Genomic DNA, 6,000 nt, shown 5'->3' with positions numbered 1-6,000 from the left:
TCAAACTGAAGGGATTAACAGCGTATGAAAATTACTCTAACCTGGAAACATCTCAACAGTCAGCAGCCACAGAAAGAAACATCTAAGCTTAAGCAGAGCCTCCCCAAAATACGGTTGCCATTGACCCTTCTTGAAGAGAGTTTCCCACTTGGAAGAAGACGGACTCTTAGCTCGAGGAAGTATTAATTCAGCTGCCCATAAGTATAAAAAAAAAAAAAGCAGAACCTTTCTTCCATACTTCCCCATTGCAGCCCTAAACCACTCTCTTTTATTTATTTATTTTTATTTATTTTTATCTTTTAATTTTTGAGAGAGACAGCATGAGTGAGTAAGGGGCAGAGAGGGGGGGGGAGAGAGAATCCCACGAGGTACAGAGAAAGAGGGAGAGAATGCATTGGGATTCTCTTTCTCTCCCTCTCTCTCTACCCTCCCCTCCCTCTCCCTCTCTCTCTGTCTCTCCTTCACTCTTGCTCTCTTTCTGAAAAGAAAAGAAAAGAAAAGAAAAAGAAAAAAAAACCCAGTGCCTTACTTAGCTGGACACACAGATGAATTATGTTTCCTGTATTACCCCTGTAGCTGTGGCCATGTGACTGAATACAAGCCATGGAACATGAGTTTTGAGGAAATACTTAAAAATAAATTTCCTGCCAACCCAGAAAACACCTCCACAAAGGTAGATAAGAAAGAAAAAAAAAAGTTTTATTATTGAATACATATTAAACAATAGTGTGATGCCCATCACAGGTAATGGCTAAAGAAAAAAGAAATCTCATCCTTTTACATATGCATGTTAATTGTCCTTATCCAATGGGAAAATAAAACTTCTCATACCTTTTCAACAACCGGGAAGTCACATCTCGGAGTCAAGCATCTGGGCTAGAACAGGTAGACGGGGTGTCAGTCTCCTTGAGGTTCATATTTCAGAAAGGTGGCTGTGAGAAAGAGGTTCCTTAAATGCAAAACTGGCAAGAGGCTCATTTAGCTTTTAAAGAGATTACATACATTTCTGGGAGAAGGGAAAGCATTCAGTTTCAAGTTTTCTAAAGGAAATGCTAAAGAAGAGGGAAATGGGGAAAGTTCTGTCTGTTTCCCATTTAAAATTTAACATTAAAAAATTTTTTTTATTTTCCATCTATTGACCCTTATATGCGCAGAGGTGATGTGCATCTCCTCTAGGCCTTGCCCGTGAGGATGTCCCACAAGTGATTCTCCATACCCTCTCTTTCTAACATCTTGATATAATGAAGCTCAGATGCCATATTTACACAGCTCTTCCCGTTGTTTGATGCTAATATATGTAACATTTCTTGTTTATATACAGGTTCTATACACACGTGGACAAAATTTCAAATATTAAAGGACTCTGTAGTCAACACCGTTGGTGCCCACGCAGGTCTTCCGCCTGGCCAGCACACCCATTCGAGGCTGCTGAGTCTTGGCTGTTAGGGCTCACAGCTGCAACCTTCTCCAGAGAATTGCTCTTGGCCAAGTGGGATCTGCTTCCCGGAGTGATTGCCTCCCACCCCCAGGTGCAACCCACAGCCAATAATTGACCCAATGCATGGGTACAAAAAGCTGGCTCTTCTGCCTCAAGGTGGGATCAATACTTGGTGGCAATTTGTGCTCCTGCTTCCACGGTGTGAACAGGTAGAGACAACATCCTCGCTTAGCTACTTCTCCAGCTTTATCCTGCTTTTCTTACTCCCTGACTCCTGGGAGCACTCCCTCAATCAACCACATGCATACCATTTCCTGTTTCAGTCTCTGCTTCCAGAGAATTTGACCCCAAGCAGTAATGTGGCTGACCCTTGTTCAACCCAAGTTTGAACTGTGAGGGTCCACTTATACGTGATATATATATATATATATTTGAAAAATACAGTAGAGTACTGCAAGTGTATTTTCTTTTCCTTATGATTTTCTTTCTTTTTTAAAAAGTATTTTTGTTTTAGAGACAGAGACCGTGAGCAGAGACAGGAGCAGACGGACAGAGAGAGAATCTAAAGCAGACTCCATGCTCAGCACCGAGCCTCAAGTGGGGCTCATTCCCACGACCTGGGATCATGACCTGAGCTGAAATCAAGCTGGACACACTACCAACTGAGCCACCCAGGTACCCCCTTATGATTTTCTTAATAGCTTTTTCTTAATAGCTTTTTCTTAATAGCTTTTCTTTTTTCTAGCTTACTTTATTTTAAGAATACAGTATTTAATACATGTAACATACAGGGGGGCCTGAGTGGCTCAGTTGGTTAAACGTCTGACTTCACTTAGGTCATAATCTCACAATTCGTGGGTTTGAGCCCCACAATGGAGGCTCTGTGCTGACTGTGTGGAGCTTGCTGTTTGAGATTCTCTCTTTCACTTGCTTTCTCTGCCCCTGTCCTGCTTGCTCGCTCTCTCAAAGTAAATAAATAATGTTTAAAAAAAATGCATGTAACATACAAAATGTGTCAGTTGACTGTGTATGTTATCGGTAAGGCTTCTGGTCCACAGTAGGCTGGTTTTGAGAATCAAAAGTTACATGCAGAGCTTTGACTGGGGAGGGGCAGATCGGCGCCCCTAACCCCTGCATTGTTCAATGGTCAACTGTACAATTAAATGGGGATGTCAATAATGGAAGCAGTGACCTCTCAACTTGTTTTGGACTGGCAAATTTTCTCTAAGATACACTGTGGAAAAAAAGGAAAAAGACTGGAAAGTCTCATACACTTGTGTTATATGAAACTGCCTGTTTTAGTGTATTGCTAGACATAGCATACAGGTTTCCTCTTGTGTCCCAACTACCACATATGTTGTACTGAGAGGACCCTGAAGCCTAACCTGGGCTTAGTAAAAGAGTGCTGACTGATATTTTTGCTGTAGGCAAGAGATAAGGGTGTTCAGGAGGAGATGATGAGAGATAATTTTGGTGTTTTGCTGTTAAAACAAATTCTTCTCTTTTCTTAACATGATTACATTTTCAGTCCTAATTTTGGTGCCAAACTGAATGTGGTAAATTCCTCAGTAATTCAGTTTCAAAACAAGTGTGTAAATGCTATTTGAAAGGCGTGTTACAATACTGGTTAAGAACACAGGCTCAAACACAAATGGCCAGGCATGAAATTCTGACTCCTCCACTTACAAACTATGTAATTGAAAGAGGACTTCAACTACCTACCTCTATTTTGACCTCAGTCTTTGATGCGGGGTCATGGAGCCCAACAGTCAAGGAAGAATTCCTAAGATGTTTTTATAGAGGAAAAAGGTGTTTTTACAGGACCCATGGGCAGAAAGAGCCACACTGTGATTGTGAGGAGTGACTGCTTTTATGGGGTTTTCTAACCTACGGAGGTGACAGTGACATTAGGGCTCCAGGAAATGGAGTCTGGGGGTCTATTATTAAGTTTGTGTTTTTCCTGTAAATCATTAAGACAGTTACAAACTATAGTGCAGTTTCATGTCCTACGTGACTTCGATCTTTATCGATTCACCATTTGTTTCCCCTCGCCTTTGTTCTTAGGCAGTCACTAGTGTCTGAGGAATGTTACACGTGTCCCACCTTAAGTGTGTGTGGTGGGGGAGGTTTCCAGGGGTGTCAGCTTGCGTTTTGCCCTCAGCCTTTGGTCCTCACCTCAGTCGGTACTTTCTGATTAAGTTCTTTCCAGCTTATCTCTTAATTCAGGCAAAAGACCCTGCAGGCAAAGGATCCTGAGAGGCAAAACTACCCCTCAAGCAATAGGGACCACCGTGGGCCAGCAAGACCCTACTGTGAATGACCCCAAGACACTGATCTGACCAGACCTTTTCTGCCCACCTGCACGTACCCAACGACACTTGCCCCACATTTTCCTTACATAAACCTGGAAGTATTTTCAGCACTTTGGAGGCAGTCTTTGAGCCTAGTCCCATTGTCTTCCCAGGTGTTGGCCTCACAGAAAGAAATTCCTTACCACTGCTGGTATCTCTGCCTTTGGATTTTGTCGGCAGGGAGTGGTGGAACCTGGGACTGTATGGAACCCCAGAGCCAAGTGCTCTTGCACCCTTGAGTCCCAGTTATATAACTTTGACCAAGTTACTTGACTTCAGTTTGAGTCTGTGAAACTACAATAATAATAGCTTCCTCAAATAATTTTTATCAGAATAATTAAGTTGATTCATGTGAAACTCTTAGAATGGTGCCTGGTACATATGAAGTGCTCAAAAATTGTAAGCTTTTGTTATTATTTATCAGGAATCTCTACACCCAGCATGGAGCTCAAACTCACAACCCTGAGGTCAAGCATCAGTCAGTCCTCTACCAACTGAGCCAGCCAGGCACCCCGCAATTTTTGTTATTTTCACTTAATGATTCCAAAGTAGTACAGGCTTCATCAGTGAATGATCATTCTTTACTTAAAATATGTGTGTGTGTTTTAATCACAGAACTAGTCATTCATGCTAATTTTAAAAATATCTTGTATCCTAGAATTATAATTTCTAGGTAATGGAATACAACTACTTAAGCTTTTAAAAGAATAAACTGTTTAATAAGGCTGGTTATTATTTTTTTAATTTTTTTAATGTTTATTTATTTTTGAGACAGAGAGAGACAGAGCATGAACGGGGGGAGAGTCAGAGAGAGGGAGACACAGACTCTGAAACAGGCTCCAGGCTCTGAGCTGTCAGCACAGAGCCCAACGTGGGGCTCGAACTCACGGACCGCGAGATCATGACCTAAGCCGAAGTCAGACACTTAACCAACTGAGCCACCCAGGCACCCCAATAAGGCTGGTTATTGACCTTATTTTCTATGAGTGGTCAGGTTAAGGTTGGGGAACGTGATTACTTCTGTCAGTTACAGATGCTAATCCCCTTAAGGGAAGGCAGTGAAAGAGAAGGTCAAAATGGAAGAGATGTAAAATTAGAGGTAGAAGCTCTTAGAAATATTGATTCGAAAAAGAACTTTTTAACAAGTTTCTTTTTCACCTTTGGAAGTTACTTTGAATGTTGATTTCTTTAACTCACTATTTTGGGCTGCCATTTGAATAATATGTATTCATCAGAAAATATTTCCTAGAGGCCTTGAAATCAGGTATTGATAAATATACCAAATATGAATGTTTTGTGAAGATCAAAATCCTAGATTTAGGATAGGTGTCCTCTATTCATTTCATGAACATGTTTGCGCAACATGCAAGAAACTGGAAATAATGATGACAATGTGAAAATACTGTAATGTAGGTGGGTTAATGGGTTCCTAAGTGAAACACGAAACTGTAATCCCCAAGAGAAACCAGAAAGAACTAAGGATGCTTCTGTCTCAGAGATGTGCTAATGTGGCTATTATTAGTCTGAGGAGGGAGGCACTGGAAAATTATTGCAGGAATAGTTTACGGTTAGGGGTGGTTGTTTTTCAAGCTACATTTAAATTTTAAATATGGTGAATATTATAATTGTACCTCGTCCTTTGCAAAAAAAAAAAAGGGCTACATTTACATTAGCATAGCCCAGGTAACACTTGACCCAGAAATTTCATTGAAAGGCAACATTCTTAATTTATTAACATACTTGCCATGAGGATTCTGTGATGAAATAATTAAACACATTTCAAACAAGAGTTAGGGGCAGCTGGGTGACTCGGTCAGTTAAATGGACTGACTTTTGATTTTGACTCCGGTCATGATCTCACAGTTTGTGAGTGGGAGCCCCTTGCTGGGCTGCTCTGTACTGACAGGGCAGAGCCTGCTTAGCATTCTCTCTCTCCCTCTTTCTCTGCCCTCTTCCCCCCCCCCCCCCACCTCTCTCTCTTTCTCTCAAAAATAAATAAGCATTAAAATTTTTTCAAATAAGAGTTAATAGATAAGTTTATTGTGCTGGGAGAATTGTGGGTTCAGGAAACAGTCACAGAAAAAAAAGTCAAGTTCTATAATGTGCCGTTTATTAAAAACATTTTTTTAATATTTATTTATTTTTGAGAGAGAGAGAGACAGTGTGAGTGGAAGAGGGGCAGAGAGAGAGAGAGAGAGAGAGAGAGAGAGA

At 41.0% G+C, this 6,000-nt stretch overlaps 1 long non-coding RNA gene across 1 annotated transcript; it reads left to right on the top strand.

The window, feature by feature from the left end:
- Positions 1–486: 486 nt before the first annotated feature.
- On the top strand, positions 487–2,107 carry LOC123381785. The gene is made up of 3 exons (XR_006589220.1): positions 487–673; positions 1,322–1,647; positions 1,953–2,107. It is a non-coding gene; the product is annotated as an uncharacterized LOC123381785 (long non-coding RNA).
- The last annotated feature ends 3,893 nt before the right edge of the window (positions 2,108–6,000 follow it).

The sequence above is a fragment of the Felis catus genome, chromosome D4, assembly GCF_018350175.1.
Source record: "Felis catus isolate Fca126 chromosome D4, F.catus_Fca126_mat1.0, whole genome shotgun sequence".
NCBI lineage: Eukaryota > Metazoa > Chordata > Mammalia > Carnivora > Felidae > Felis > Felis catus.
Note: the sequence above shows the minus strand (reverse complement) of the source record. Positions and strands in the feature narration are given on the sequence as shown.